This window comes from Hetaerina americana, unplaced genomic scaffold (assembly GCF_022747635.1).
Source record: "Hetaerina americana unplaced genomic scaffold, ioHetAmer1.1.p SCAF_3, whole genome shotgun sequence".
NCBI lineage: Eukaryota > Metazoa > Arthropoda > Insecta > Odonata > Calopterygidae > Hetaerina > Hetaerina americana.
Window position 1 is genome coordinate 6,349,961 of NW_027286874.1, and position 17,373 is coordinate 6,367,333.

Sequence of the window (17,373 nt, forward strand, 5' to 3'; positions counted from 1 at the left end):
TATTCCAAAACTCCCCTTCATTGACGCGAACGTCGGCCCATCTTGTTCTCCATCGCCGGAGAAAAAGGCTTTTACAGATAGTGGGCCGGCTTTTCAAAGGATCGATGGCTAATTTTTCAGGATAGCTTCGTGGCGATAAAATATGGCGGGAGACGGACACACGAAGGCGAATGATAGGTGATGAATTCGGCAAGCGGAAGTCCGGACACGAATCGAACTGTCTGCACTCATTACGCGACAACAGACGTTGACCGCTGGATCGTCCAATACCTATGGCACGAAATCTTCTCCAATGGACCGGCAAAAGTTCCGCCTGAAAACGCTGAACGTCAATCTCGCCGAGGATGACCCCATCCAACGGCGCGCACCCCCACTCATCCCCTCACTGCCCAAAGAGAAAAAATAAGAGAGCTGGCGATCAAGTAAAGTTACGCGCGTTGGGAGCGGGAGCAGAGGATAAGGGTGGAATATATAGGCATGGAGGCGTAAAACGTGTGCAGGCAGGGCAAGAAGGCATCTGCGTCACATCCCACACCCTGGGGGCAATTCCACCACTGACAGCGGCGGCGGAGCGAAGTTCAGGCGGCTCCATCGATTTTGGAATATGCACAGATTTCGATGAAATTTGGCGAGTACGAGTATGTGCCTCTGAATCGTCCACGTGGAATCACGAGTGAAAAAAAATGGCGCATCGCCGGGGATAACTTCATCATCAAATCGAAGTTTTTAAAAAAAAAGAAAACTAAGCAGCGTAACCTAATTATCGTCGGAATCTGAACTCCTAAGAATGATTCACAACAGCCCTCCATTCTTCTCTATCTACTCAATAATTTCAGAGCGTAAAAATCATTCGCCTTGACCGGGATCCGAATCCGGATCCCTCGATGTCCGGCCGAGTTCTTTAGCCAGTTCAGCTATCGAAGCGTCCTCTTAAACTCTGAAATTTTGATCCCGGTCAAGGCTAATGATTTTTACACTGAAATCATGGCATCGAAATGCATATTAGCGGATGACTCCGTTAAAAGTTATTGTTGCGGCATCTCCCGCAGTTTCTTGGAACTTCTCTATCTAGTTTGGCAATTTCCTCACCCCCTGATAGCTTCTCTGTTTGAAGTCTTGGTTAAAATATCCTATGTTCCATAAACTTATTCTGGATGCGACATTTCGGTATTAATTCCATTTTTCTATTCATAACGTTTTCACTGAAAAGTCATGTAATACAGTTCCAATCATAGGTATCATAATATTTCAAACTCGGCTCGTTCGGATCCTTTATTTTCACCTAAGCTCGCTTCAAACAAACTGATTTCGTTTTTTCTCTCTCTTTTTCAAAATTTGCCCGGATTCAACGGAGTGAGCAGAACTTCTAATGAACACAAAAGTTCATGGTGTAATGTCACAAGTTTCTTTAGTTACAAGTGATGTAGCATTTACGCTGAAGGACAGAGATAAAATAAGGTTCCCACGCTTACCAGGTGAAATTGGAAACTTATTATATAAAAAGGACTCAGTGACTCAAAACTACATCACTCCGCCGTCCTCGATGGATTCCTGAAGCACGTGTTACCACCCGTCGATTCATAGGATGCTCCTCACTTGGCAACGGTGCGCCTTCCGCCAATCGGAGATAGGCGGTTGACGTGGGAGAATGTTGACGAATCCGAGCACGTAGTCGGGATGTTCCCTGGGGGGCAATACGTGGGACGCAAAGAACACGAATATCTACGCGTCCGGCAGGACAGGCCAGCTAGTCACCGCCCCACCCAAGCCCCAAAGCCTAAGACTGTCCAGCTAATCTCCGCCCGTCGGCCTTGCGGAGAATGCGGCGTGACCCAAATCCGACCAATTCATTAGATAACCAGCGCCACCTCCCGACCAAACCAAAGAGGAATACTAAGATCAACGAAAAAAAAGCTGCCGAAAATAATTATTATTCCTGCAGAGATTCCGATTTTCTTTCGCCTCGGTTTGCACAAGGAGTAACAGGGGAGAGACTTAGGACACAGCGTGAATGGAGTCACGCCATTCCCTTTAATTCGCTTTCTTCCATAATTCTAAACACATTTGCACTGTGGCATTCATTTTTTTGGCAAAAAACGCCCTTTAATTTCTCCCACTTAACTCCAGCACTTAACAACGAAGTGCCAGGGGGAAAATGGTCCGGTTAAGAGCGAAGAGTGAAAGGGCGATTCATGCCAAAAGGAAAAGATGCGAGTGTTGTTATTAATCGCCATTTTAGGTTAAGTGACGGTGAGACTTGGGTGTGGTAGCCTAGGCCAAAGAACAGATATGCCTCGAATTCAAACCCCGGGGAAGGCTTTGACATCTCCAGTTTATAGTAATCTTGTATTACTTTCCTGGTGCAAGAAAATTTTAGAAAAAATCAGGTGCCACGAAGAAATGAGTCGATCCCTTTGATCATCCTGATTGCGTGAATGTCGCGCAATCAAGCTGGAGCTTAGTGCGATATGATCCCAAACCTGACAAATTAAGGAGATCCAAAACTATGGTTTTTGAACTTGAGAAAATATTATATTTTCAAATATACGATATAGAACAGTATTAAATGTACGTAAATTATTGCGCCGAGCATTGCAATGCACTCCTTGCCTCTGAACTCACCGCAAGCGTAGACAAAGTTCTATAACTGCGCCAAATTTAATACCTACAGTCCGTTCGTTAGGGCTTTGATAAACTTCGATAAACAAGATTAAATCTTAAAAGATGATCCACATCAGAGCACTAGATATTCGGACTATTAAAAACCCTGTCTCAGGACCTCAAAATGTCCCAGCAAACATTTACCCAATGACAAAGGGCGTTACTTTACACGTACAACTCGACTCGAATTGCTGTATCCCAGGATAGCAGGTCGGCCACGCCCCATATTTATTTCAGGTTCACTCGTTGGCACACAAACGACTTTTAGATTCGCAAAGCACCTGACAGATGATAGGAATGCAGTGAGAAACACACAAGCCCAGTTTCCAAGCTGAAATGCATTAGTTATTGAGTCAACCAGCAAATAAACATACCCTCACCACTGCTGGTAAAGTGTGACGTATCTCGTACATCCTATCGACCTCCGCATGGTTGCTCGGTGGCATGTATACTTGAATAATAACCAAGTTCATCGGTTCTGCTTTTATCACTATTAGTAATATTCTATCCGTTACCTGTTCTATGTTGACTACGCTTCTTCCTACACCTTCATTTAACACTATGGCAACCCCTCGTTGGCTCTCGTCCCCGCCGCTGTATATTATTCTATAATTATCACTCCAGTAATTCACGCTATCCATCCATCTCACCTCGCATAGACCTAAAATATCTATATTTCCCCTTTTCATCCCTCGCTTAACATTCTCCAATTTCCCTGTCCTCATCTTTGCCCTAACATTCCACGTTCCTATTCTAACTAATTTGATCTTCTTCTTCTGCGTCTTCTGTCCTGCTGCTGTCGGTTTTCCCTTGCAAGGGTTTCGTGGGATGATGACCGCGGAAGGCTTGCCTCCCCCACTTCCGGGCACGACACACGGCCGATTGGGCCAAGCCTCGTAGTTGCCAGGACTCATATTCTACGTAGTGACCATCATACTACCTTGATCAAAAAGTTCCCGGAATAACCACCGTGTGGCGCTCCCATCGTTCCGATTTGAGTTCTGTTTTTTTTGTTAAATTGGTACATCTGTTGTTGATATTCCCTTTAAATCTTAGTGTCATAACTTGACATTTGCAAAAGTTACGTAGCCAAGAGTACATCTATCTCTGTGTGTGTTGGCGATTTTTTACAATTTCAGAAATGGATTTTAATTTGCAACAACGAACTTGTATTAAATTTTGCGTAAAAAACGGATTTAGTGGCGCACGGACGTTGGAAATGTTGGAAAAGTGTTTCGGCAACGATTCTCTAAAAAAAACGGTCGTTTACCAGTGGCACGAGCGGTTCAGAAGTGGTCGTGAGTCAATCGAAGATGATGAACGCAGTGGCAGACCATCGACATCGAAAGTCGGTGAAAAAATTGATAAAGTAAAAGAAATGTTGGTCAATAACCGCAAATTAACCATCAGAGAAATAGCGGAGGACTTGAACATTGCCTATGGATCCGCCCAAGACATTGTGGTTAATGATTTGGGTTTCCGTCGTGTAGCAGCAAAGTTGGTGCCAAAAGACCTCAATTTCATGCAAAAAAGAGACCGTGTTGACGTCGCAAAAGACATGATTTGCGAGGCTGAATCCGATCCCACATTCATCAAAAGGATCATTACTGGAGACGAGACGTGGGTTTATGAGTACGACACGCAATCCAGACATCAGGCAAGTGAATGGCGTTCACCAAATGAGCCGAGACCAAAAAAACCACGTCGTTTTCAGTCAAAAAAGAAGGCAATGCTGACGGTTTTCATGGATTACAACGGTGTAGTGCATCATGAATTTTTGCCAGAAGGCCAGACAGTAAACAAAGAGTATTATTTGGGCGTTATGAGACGTTTGCGTGAAGCAATTCGCCGAAAGAGACCAGAAATGTGGGCAGAAAACTCGTGGATTTTGCACCATGATAACGCACCGTCGCACAGTGCTATCATTATTCGTAATTTTTTGACGAAAACTGCAACAAATACCATCCAACAGCCACCGAATTCACCTGATTTGGCTCCCTGTGACTTCTTTCTGTTCAATCGAGTTAAAAAACCATTACGGGGAACGCGTTTTAGCAGCCGAGAGGAAGTAATGGAAAAATCGCAGGAAGCACTGATGGACATACCGAAAGCCGAATATAAAAAATGTTTCGAGGATTGGATCAAGCGCTGGCATAAGTGTGTTGCAGTCGATGGGGATTACTTTGAAGGGGACAATATAGATTTAGATGAATAAACTTGTATTTTTAATTTTCTGAATAAATTCCGGGAAATTTTTGATCAAGGTAGTATTTATCTTGGGAATGATGATTGAGGTGGTTTTCCGTTGCCTTTCTCAATAGTGTTTTTAACGTGACACCATCACTTACTGGCCGCCCACTGGGGTCAGACACCTTTGCAGCCGCCTCACTGAGGAACAGAGGCTGGGTGGACTACCTTTCGTCTGGCTCCTAACTTTCGACCTATCTGGCATGAGTGAGCCTACCAGGAGCAATTATTATTGCTCCCGCCAGTACAGCTCTAGGGGTCATCGGAACGCACAAGCCCTTCCACCACGTCAAGGTTGTACTCCGGGGAGGGATATATTATTATTATTATTATTATTAGGTAATCTACCGGTTAAGGTAGGTTTTTGGATGAACACAGCTCCTAAATAAATATTTTGTGACTCCTAACAAAACAACATCCATCATCAGGTCCCTCTTCATCACTGAGTACTTTCTTCCTCACTTCATCCCGTCCAACATCCCTATCCTGTTCCTTCCCTTTCCTCGTTTGCCTAACATTCTCCCCTCAATTAAAGTCTTCAACATCCCTCTGCCGGTAAAAACCCCCTTCAGCCACTTTTCCTGCCTCCATAGGATTGCTCCCAACAAACCCCTCTCTTCGCCCACCATACCAAGTACTTCCTCGTTTGTTTTCTTCTCTGTCCTTTTCACCTTCTCCATTCTTCTCCAAACCCACATTTCAAAAGCCTCCAGTCTACGTCTATCCTCCTGCTTCAATGACCACGTTTCCGCGCCGTACATAGCTACGCTCCATATCAAAGTTTTTACGAGTCTTTTCTTAACATCCTTACTCAAAGTCCCTGTCATCAACTCCCTCCTCCTTGTGAAAGCCTCTTTGCCTAGCGCAATTCTTCTCCTTACCTCCCTACTATTTTGACCGTGTTGGTCCAAAATACTACCGAGATACGTAAACTGTTCTACCTGCTCTAGTTTTTGCCCTCCTATTTTAATGTTAAGCTTAGCTTTTTACTTTCTAGAAAATCGCATAACCTTTGTTTTATTAACATTGATCCTCAGGAGGGATATATATATATACATATATATATATATATATATATATATATATATATACATACATACATACACATGTGAAAATATATGTATATATATACATTTATAATTATATATATAATACTCTATATTTTATATACATAGAATACATAACCCTTTTTGACAGTACAGTATATTTAATGATATCAATGAATGGAAACATAACGTGCTCGCGTCCAGCAGACCCTAATATTTCACCTTGTAAAAACATTATTTTCTTTACTGGTTGCTTCTTCAAATCACTCATTTTTTCCTGATTGAGTTCACTACTTCCAGCACATCCCTTCGTAGATCGTTCATGCACACACGTAGTCCTTCCCAAAAGTTAATCAAAGAAACGTATTCTCCAATCTCTGGAGACGTGTCACGCATAGGAATTAATCCAGCCGAGTACGGAAAGGGGCTTTCTAAAAACGCGGGCGCAATTTTTTTTCCTTGCAGCTGTCAGAGAAATGACTCTTGACGTAATGGCCGCGGCGAATGCGATGCTCCCATTCATTTCGTCGACTGGCATGTGACCAATGGGAGAGAGGGAGAGAGGGATCGTGGACGAATGGCCATCAATCCACATCAAGCATCGTTTCGGCGTTTTGAATTCCCGCTCTCATCTATGGAAAGAGCACAGCAAAGGATTCATTTTGCGAAGGAAATCCAAACCAACGCGGCCAAGTTGATAGATGGACCAGAAGGGGATTCTTTTTTTTCTGGATCTAATGAAAAAGCCCGAAAATCGTTAAAAAAAATATGAAACGATTTCGCCACAAAAAAAACGTCGACTAAATCGACGAGGGGAGATACCGACCCACCCCCAGAGAGACCATCATCCGAACCTGGTGCGAGTCCCACCCTACATCACTCTTTTCTTCAATCATCCTAACTCAGTTTGGAATCAGGGGAAAAATTATATGGGATGATCCGTGGGGGAAAAATCAAAATTAAGGAATTGGAAAATGTTCAGAGGAAATCCGCTAGATTCGTTCAAATGTTCCTAAGCGAGAGGAGAGTAATCGTGACAGATATTCCCATTGGAATGAACCGATAGGGAGCTCCTTGATTCACGATAAGAGCAGGTAAAACAGATGTTTAGAAAAGGTAAAGAACACCTGAGTTTTAATTGTAATACCTAGGGGATTACTAAATGTTTTTAGGAAACCAATTTTATGTTAACGGATTCGACCTTTGATATAATTAATATAAGAGAGATATAGACCCCGCCATGGGTCATTAATAATATGTGTTCTTCCCTCACACGATACTTAATCAAAAAAAAATCAGACGGAGTCAAGCCTACGTCTTTAATTCAGAGAGCTAATTTTAAAGCTTCACCGGAAACCTCTCTCCTGGGTGAAAAAATTATATATATATATATATACATATATATATATATATATATATATATATATATATATATATATATATATATATGTATATATATACATATATATATATATATATATATATATATATATGTATATATATACATATATATATATATATATATATATATATATATATATATATATATATATATATATATGTATATATATATATACATATATATATACATATATATATATATACATACATAAAATTACAAATGTCTTGTATCTTTGTTAGGTTGGAAACTTTTGAAACCACCCTCATGTGTATGTGTGTGTATATATATATATATATATATATATATATATATATATATATATATATATATATATATATATATAATGGGCTGACACAATATAACACAAATAGAATAGAATAGCAACATTTAAAACGACACTCACACGTTAAGTTGTTCGAGCTTTCGGCCCTCTCAGAGGCCTTCTTCAAGTGAGACTCATATGTGTATATATATATATATATATATATATATAATTGTTTATATATATACATATATATATACATATTTATATTTATACATACACACACGAGGGTGGTCTGAAAAGTTTCCGACCTAATAAAGATACAAGGCTTTTTTTCTGAAATTTTCTGAGGCCGGAAACTCTTCGGACCACCCTCGTATATATAAATATGGGGACAAGCTATAAAAAAATGATTTACACGTTTTAGAATATTATTGGGGGAAATGTGGAGGTTAAAGAGCTAGTTCTTGGGCCAATTATGTCTCATTTCTAATGTGATTCCAGTATGAGATTAGCTTGATTTTAGAAATATATTGCGTGCACTGCAGATGCGATAGATTTGTAAAAAGCTGTGATGATAAACTGAGTAGCGAATCTGGATTATTTAAGGAACTAAGTTGGGAATCACTCACGGAGAGAAGTTTACATTACAGATTAAATCTCTTACATAAAATGGAAGCAAATATCGTTGGCGATTATTTTGAAAATGTATCACTGACCCTGCCGTACAACGGTAGGGGAGATTGTGACAGTAAAATTAGAGGGACTAAAGGTAGAACAGATAGACAACAGTGTAATTTTTCCCAAGGACGATAAAAGATAATAATAACCGCAAGCGACCGCGGTAGGCGGGGGGTAAAGAATTTTTTTATTCAGCTAAGAAAAACTTCATTTTTGATGGTGCACGCGAGTTGAACCACCCCTCGAGTATTCACTAACGGTGGCTTGTAGGGTACTATTTAGATTTAGATGAACAAACCCAACCTAGTATTTTGTGGATAGATATATTTATGCGTGCTATGTACGTGTAAATACTATATACCTATACTTATGAGTATATGAGTGATTGTGTATGCGTAACTGACTGGTGTTAATCATGCAAAAATACAACAAATATAGTAATTCAATTTTTGTGAATGCCAACAGGATCAAATGAAACCATACCCTAATTTCATTCGCAATAAAAACCTGTAATTCTCAGCGATCGATAGGAAGCGTTACAATCAGCCCCAAACAAGATATATGTATATACATGTGTATGTGTGTGTGTGTGTGTGTGTGTGTGTATATATATATATATATATATATATATATATATATATATATATATATATATTCGTATACGATATAATGCTAGCTTCCCACCCACAGGGCCCGGGTTCAAATCCCGGTGGTGTTGAATATTTTTCAGAGGTATCTCGATCCCTATCCCTGCTTAAGGTGCTTTGTGGAGGGCACTTTAAGTGAGTATGCCGTCCGTCGGATGGGACGTTAAGCTGCGGACCCCTTGGCGCCTTACGTAAAGAGTAGGCTAATGCCGACGCCGAGTTTCCCTCCACCCTTCATCCTTTCCCATACATCCCCTATGGCGCAAATTACCTCAGCTGTCGGTCGCCTCCCCTAAATACTACAACTACTACAATATAATGTATTGTCAATATATTCAAATAATCAACATCCCTCTGTGCGGAAATGGACATAATTGCCGATTCATGAGATCGCATTATTGAATGGCGAAAAGGCGTGGGGGTTAGATACACGTGATTAGAACGTGCTCGAGGAGGCGAATCGTCTTAGATTATTCAACACGTTCGTTAAATATTAACTTTTTTGCGAATGGTTTGCGAATTGACTTTTTTGAATGCTTTACAAAGTGCAAGAAATGAAGCCTGAAGATAATATGGCGATTGAGATGCTGACTTTGTTGAATCTGTACATATAATAACTCATTTCATCCATGTCTATTGAAACCTAATGCCCCCATTATCTTCATGTATACTAACCTTTTTAGAGATTTATTCCGGTTCCCCGATCACCGCAAGGGCACCAAAATTTAAAATAAAAAACGGTAAAAAAAGGACTCGCCCTTACCCCTCCCCTTACCCCACCCTCTAGCGACCATAGTGGTCGTGTATCACCACCACCATATTTGACAATCATTCGCTTGTTCTCCTCTCTTTCCAGTTATCTCTGTCATTCCTCGTCATGACCACAAATTAAGGTCAATCCTGCAAGAGTCGCAACCCAGTCAGTGGCACGGAAGGGCACATTTTAAAAGGATTTCGGGGTCAAACATTTTACGGAGATAGCTTACCATTCCTGGTCGGGATGACCAATGGCTCGCCGCAAGAGAGAGAGCACGAATCCACGCGGTCGAATGACACCGCAAATCAGGTAACTGACAATAAATGGCGGGGGGGAAGACGGTCTGGTGGTGTTTGCGCGAGAGAGATAATTAAAAAGGAGAATTAACTAAGCAGGGAATGAATCTGAAGTGCACTATCTCAAAAACTTCACAAAATTATTGGAAGAGAAAAATCGCGGTTGCGAATAGGAGATACATCTGAGTATACACGCACACGTTGAATTTCTCTGTATTTAGGTACATGGGAGAAATACAGGGTTCAGAAAGAGTCGAGTGTCCTTAAATGAATCATAACTGAAGTTAGGACGGTCTCAAACTATCATCCAATATGGCGGCCATCACTCGCTAAACATTTACTGTCATTTAAACGAATAACGGTACCCACATAAAATGGGTAATATTTCATCACCGAAGTTACTCCCTACTTTTCATGAATCTTAAAATATTTTTAATAGCCTTCGTAGTACCGCTCAGACTTCATCTTTTCCGAGTTAGTATGCGTAAGCTCCAAATGGTTTATTTTCAAAATTTCAAGATGGCCTTCGCAAAAGAATAACACTTGTATCGCCATTTTAGACAGCAACAATGTACGGCCATTTGATGCCAAACGCATTCGGAAACCTTCAAAGAAGTCTCCATTTCAAAAAGAAGTCTTTCATTTCAGTCCCTTCACGACCGAATTCGGATGTGATGGAATAGGTGTTCTTAACCTTGATATTATTTTACTAGGTTGATCAACAATTGGTCACCGTTTTATTATTTTTATTTATAAATAAAACACTATATATCTGAAGTAGTAATTGAACAAGACATAATGCACCTTCGATGTTTTCAGGCTTAACTTGGTGGAAATCCATTATCACTGAAGTAAAAAATACCAAAGTATCTTTCCATTAATTTGTTTTATTCGGTACCCACCTAGGTACCGAATAAAAGATTTAGTGGATTCGGTATCTTTGACTTCAGTGTTAATCCACCTTAGCGGAACGTTTGCAGAAGATGGTAGGATGGATAAAGGGATCAAAAGGAGGGCAAAAGCCGGAAGGAAGGTTGTAAATATTGCGTGAAGTAACGAGTGGTCATAAGAGACTGGATTGAGTGCCCACCGGTAATGTACAAGAACATAAAATAAGTCTGCTTCTCTGGTTTGGAGATGTTGAGAGAACGAAAGATATGGTACTGCTAACAGACGAGTGTTAAATAAGTGTGCGGTTTGTAAAAATAGAACAGAGAGGGTGGGGAAGGAGAAGTGAGTCATCAGAGAATACAGATTAGAAGAACCCCCAATAGATAAGCACTGAACAAAAGTACTATGTTGATTAGGCCAGGCATTATGCCGTCCAAATGATATAACATTTGGGCGGCATAATTGAATACAAAAATCATATATATCTATGTGGGTATATATATATATATATATATACGCACACAGATATTTATGTATATATATATATATATATATATATTTAAACACAGATGTAGATTTTTAAACAATAAAGACACAAAGAAAGGACACTCAAAATATGTTGTTTTGATGGCTCGGCCGTCGTCTTCAGAATCACATTTATATTTATATATAATTTATATTTATACACACACACATATGTACATATATATATATATATATATATATATATATATATATATATATATATGTATATATAATGGTATGTATATATAAGAGAGAAGATATGGGAGCACACAAAAAGAGAGAGAGGAAGGGTTTCAAGAGGAAACAGTACACCCTGGAAGCAATGGGTGTGATCAAAAGGACTTCTCAATCACAGATAATTAGTATAGTCCCACAAACAGCAGAACACGAGTGTAACAACTCAGGAATCGGACAGAGAAAGAATTGCATAAGTGAAGATGCTATCGAAAGGGCTATCTAGACTAAAAATCAGGTATTCTGACCTTGCCTAACCCGAAATAGAATATAAAATTCGTATTAGAGGTCTTAAAGAAGGTACGCTTCATTTGACGGGTGGTAGGAAAAATTTAAGAAAAAAAATTAGGAGTGAGGTGCTACTTCCCTTTAGCTAGACCACATTTAGAACTCGCGAAATGTATTTGGAATCCATGGGCGGGGACGCTAATAGCCATAACACCCTCCGCCACACGCGGCTTGTGGAGTGCTGTGTAGATTGTACGTGAAATATAACGGCGTGAAGGGTATGAGCCTCTTTCGTACTACGGTCCTCCACTGAACAACAAAACAAGAGGTTTTATTCCAATCAATAGAGGCGTTTCTCCGCACGGCGTGGGACCTGTCTCCTGCGCGTTGGAGTACCCATTCATCGCGCGAAGGAGAAGGAACTAACTCCGGGCGCAGCTTCCTCTCGCAGCTTAACCACGGGCCGCGGCCTCCGCTTTGGGTCCCGTCCAACAAAAGCCCACCAACGCCCCAAGCTCGCATTAGGGCGACAGAAAATGAAAGTGCCGGAGAGCTACGGAAAATTAAGAAGACTACATTTGTAAAAAAGCGACCAACCAACGCATTGAAACGAGGCCAGGAGAAATAATAAACTACTGCAACTCTAGGTCGAGAATAAACAACGGAAAATAGATTCAGGTTTTGAATAACTTGGAAGGAAATCAAAGAAGGGAATGAAACTGCTCTCGGCTCAACTTTGTGGAATTCCTTTCACGAGAGAAAAATGAAAAAGAAGATGGCGCAGTCATTTCCCATTAAAATTTTGTTTATGAACGACAACGGTTTCCATGGTAGGATCATAATCGATACAATTGTCGTGCCTAAACAAAATTTTAATGTGGACGATGACGGCATGTGTGTGTGTGTGTGTGTGTTTCCCTTCAAAGCTCTCTCGAAAATAATTTTCGCTGGCGGCATATAAACAGATGAAGATGCTGGTACACAAATTATAAGAAAACATAGTGATTAAACGGAGGAGATATGGGAGGCGGAGGACGGTGAATGTTGCAATCAGGGAGAATGAGTTAGATCAACAAAGAGGAGCAAGGTAATGTGTATACGTTATTGAAGATGCCCTCATAGGTGTTGGAAGCCGTGGTATGAACAGCGGGAAAAAATGCAGCGCAAGTCGAGATGGTCCCGGAAGAAGACTCCAGCCAACAGCAGTTCATTATATCACCCATCTTGAGCAAGATGACGTGCACGTAAGACCAGCGGACTGTTACTTTCGGCAAATCGTTTAAACGCATCCAAACCCCCCATCTGTTGGCTGAATCATAACTAACTAGTTCATCTTAACAGATATTTAGGGAGAGAAAATAAAGAACGTCGCGAAAAGAGACTTTTTCATGCGTGAGCAGAAATATAGTATAAATAATATACTTATCGCCGAAGTATAACGTATATAAAAACGTGATGCCTCCTTTAGACGTGAATGAAGATTCACACTGACGCTTTCGAAGGCACTGGACAAAATAAGGTCAATCGCCTCAAAAGGAATGTATGCTTCCAAATGTCAAATCAAGCGTGAAATAGAAACTCGCGAAGAGGAAAGTGCAACGTAAGATTCAAAGTATTCAGACTTTGGGGGAATGGAATGTCATCCATTGCATAGTATGAAAAAACCTACCCCTCATAAGACAATGAATTCACAGCAACACAAAACTTCTTCCAAATGAACGACAAGGCATTCAAGTAAAGGTAAGTGAGCTTTTAAATATTGTATACTATATTAAGCTGTGGTGCCGGTAACCATACTAACTGTGGTGGCGATACTAAATATACACTTAATATTTTTCGTCATCCGATTGCAATTGTGACTGAATATCATCAAGATGTTATGTTATTTTATTTTGAAAGAGCATATTTGTTGACCAGAGCGGTATATTATTACCATAAATTATTAATAAAACTAGATAGATTCAGTGTAGAACAGATAAATTTAATCATTTTTTCCACGAACGATAAGGGAACAGAATACAATTGTCCGACCGCGGTAGGGGTAAAAATATTCGGGTCGAAATTAGTCTGGTGTGGGTACACCCCCTGCCACACACCCTAGCGGTGGCTTGCAGGGCACTGAAAAATACAAAAACAATATATATTGATTATATTTTATATCCTCCGGATTTCAATGAAATCTGCGCATCCAGAATGCGGGGGAAACAGCAATATCTTACCTGAGGGCTACAGTACGACAAATATTTTTTTCAAATGTATCAAAGATAGCAATTAGGATAGTGAACAAAATGACGGTATATGCGGGAGAATTATTTCTTGGGGTATAATGGGTACATCCACCTACCGCATGTTTTTCATAAGAGATTTAAACATTCCTATTTGGTTTGTCAGTCAAGGGGTTGCAAGCAACGCTGTGTGATTTGGAAATTCAGTATGGTAGAATTTGAATGAGAATCAATATAAACAAAATAAATGTTATGCGATTTACCAGAAAGGGAAAGGCTAAGCTTAGCATTAAAATTGGAGGGTAAAACTAGAGCAAGTGGAATAGCTTTCGAACCTCGGAAGTGTTTCGGACCAAAATGGTCAAAGTAGTAGGGACGTAAGGAGAATAATTGCGCTAGGCAAAGAGGCTTTCACGAGGATGAGGGATTTGAAGACAGGGACGTTGAGTAAGGATGTTAAGAAAAGACTCGTAAAAACCTTGATATAGAGTGTAGTTGTGTACGGCGTGGAAACGTGGTCATTGAAGCAGGAGGATAGACGTAGATTGGAGGCTTTTGAAATTGTGGCGTGGAGAAGGCTGGAGAAGGTGACGTGGACATAAAGGAAAATAAACGAGGATGTGCTAGACATAGTGGGCGAGGGAAAGGGATTGCTGGGAGAAATCTAAAGAAGGCAGGAAAATGGATGAAGGGCGTATGGATCGGCAGTGGCATGTTGAAGACTGTAATAGAGGGGAGTATGTTGGGCAAACGAGGAAAGGGCAGAAATATGATAGGTATGTTCGACGGGATGAAGGGAGAAAGGAAGTACTCAGAGATGAAGAGGGACCTGATGTAGAGTAGGTTGCTGGATTGTGTTTTGTTTGGAATAACAAGATATTTATTTGGTAGTTGTGTCTATCCAAAGCCTACCTTAACCGGTAGATTACTTAAAAAAATAAATAAATTTGGTTTTTTTAAGTTTCCATCGCAACGAAAAATCGCCAGAAATAACGTACAACATAAATATACATTCATCATCATCAGTGCTTCAATCCTAATATTGGTTTACTGGAGTCCTCAAATACTTCTCTATCCAGGGTTAATTCCCTCAATCCCCTGATAGGTTATCAGTTTTACGTCCTTAGTTATTTGTCCCATTGATTTTTATCTATTGGCACAACTCGAGGATTCTTCCCTTCAATTTTCCCTCCTTCTGTGATATTTCTTCACTGGCCCACTTTTCCGATGCTGCATATCTCTGATCCGAAGAATACGATGCATCATACAAGCGTTTTGATGAACTGCTACCTAGTTGGCAGCCTAAGAATCTTTGAACAGAGTCGTGACCTATTTGTCATGAACGCCTTCTTAGATTGAGATATTCTTCGCTTGATCTTGGTCGAACTTCTTCCATTCCAAGTTATACTCTGCTGCCCAATGTAGATGAAAAGACTTCACTTTTTCTAATTTCACTCCCCTGATCATGATGTGTCTTCAGTTCCTCTGTTCTACCATGTAGGATTTTAGTCTTCTTCTTGTTGATGCTCATATTGTATTCCCGAAGTACTTGGTCTATAATATTCAGACTAGCTGGCAGGTCCTCACCTGTTTCTACTGCTACTGTGATGTCATTGCGAATCAGAGCATGTTAATTTCGCCGCCATTCACGTTCACTACTTTAATGCCATTCTTGTGCCTCTTTCAGGTATACAAGTACACGGAATAGCGCTGGGGAGAGGTTGCATCCTCTGTTAATTTTGGCGTCATTTTTCCTTCCATTTCTTACTTGCATAGCAGTAACCTGATTTTTGTGGTGATGATGGATTATTTTTCTGCCGCTATAATCCATTCCAAGCGCTTCTAGTATCTCGAACATCTTGTTCCGACGTTGTCGAAGGCATTCTCCAAGTCCACAAATGTCGCACATAATGGCTGGTCTACATTCATCATTTTTTCGGAAAATAACGTTAAGTTCAGTAGTATCTCTCTTGTTCCTCAGATTTCTCCGAATCCGAATTGGCTTTCCGTAAAGCCTTCTTCTATCTTTCCTTCTCTTCTTTGGCTGATTATGCGAGCATTTTCAATACGTGAGACATAATCAGACATGCAACACAAATTAGAATTACTTTTATCCGAATGAATTCTTAATGGACAAATTAAAAAAGCAATAACAATTCGTACGTCTAAATTTACCACAGCCACATCAAAATTTACCGTTAAAAATAGTTTTGACCCACAACAGGCCATTTCATTAAATGGCTATCCCAACAAGTCATGCGTACAAATTCAAGACCCATTCGAAACAATCAAATGCTCATCAATCAGCGTCCAGAACATCGATTCAGTACTCATTACCAGGCCGTAAATGCCATCGGAATTTCACGAATCAAGTCGCGGCCGCGGTCGTTTTATTTATCGCGTTAAAGCTTTTCCGACATTCGATGTCTGCAAGAATCAATACCAACAACGATTTTTTAATAACGTCCTCCGATGGTGGATATCCTCTGCGCGGTGCTGGTGGGAACTCTGATTGGTCGGTGGCGGAGGGGCGATCATTCTCAGGGCGGCGCGGACATAAACGGACGCGGACAAGCGAGGATGTTGTTGCCTCCTACGATCGAAATGGCGTGTCGTTTGGTTTAAGCAGTCGCCATCGAAAGGCTTAACATTACATTGATCTCCGAGAACGACTTCGATGCCATTCATCGACGAAGGTACACTGCCGGCGAACATGAAACAGACTTCCAATAGCTCTTACTTTCATGGTCGGCACAGAAATATTTTCGCACAATCGTCATTTGTTTTCCATCTCGTAGGATCTGCGCCGCGCCCACTCCCAGCGCCGCACCCATTTTTCGCACTCCCCTACGGAACAAAGAGAGGACATATGCGGGCCAATCTCAGGGGAACGAATGCGTAAGGAGAGATAAAGACGGGACAAACCGACACGGACGCAGTCTAAAAGGACAGCGATCAATCAGGAAACTCGGTAAGGAGGTGCTTATAAGTAAAATCTCAGATTCCGGTCCAATTCAACTTCGGACTGGGGTCTACAGCTGATCCTCGCAATCCCCTCCCTCCCCCTAGGGGGAACACGGCGAAAAGCCAGGCATGCATATCGGAATCATGGTGACCAAGAGAGCCGAAATTAGGAAGGCTTGATTCATTTCTCAGCAAATATTAGGAATAATCTTATAGTTCGGGCGACTTGCGGGTTCGAAATGCGATTTGAAAGACAATCGAAGGAAGATTGCCCAAAGCGTGCCAGCATTATAAATATTCCGAATCT

The 17,373-nt window shown here is 40.7% G+C and overlaps 1 protein-coding gene across 4 annotated transcripts in view; it reads right to left on the bottom strand.

Moving 5' to 3' along the window:
• The window catches only part of Evi5 (ecotropic viral integration site 5), a 294,495-nt gene that overhangs the window by 125,259 nt on the left and 151,863 nt on the right, over positions 1 to 17,373 (bottom strand). The window lies entirely within an intron of this gene.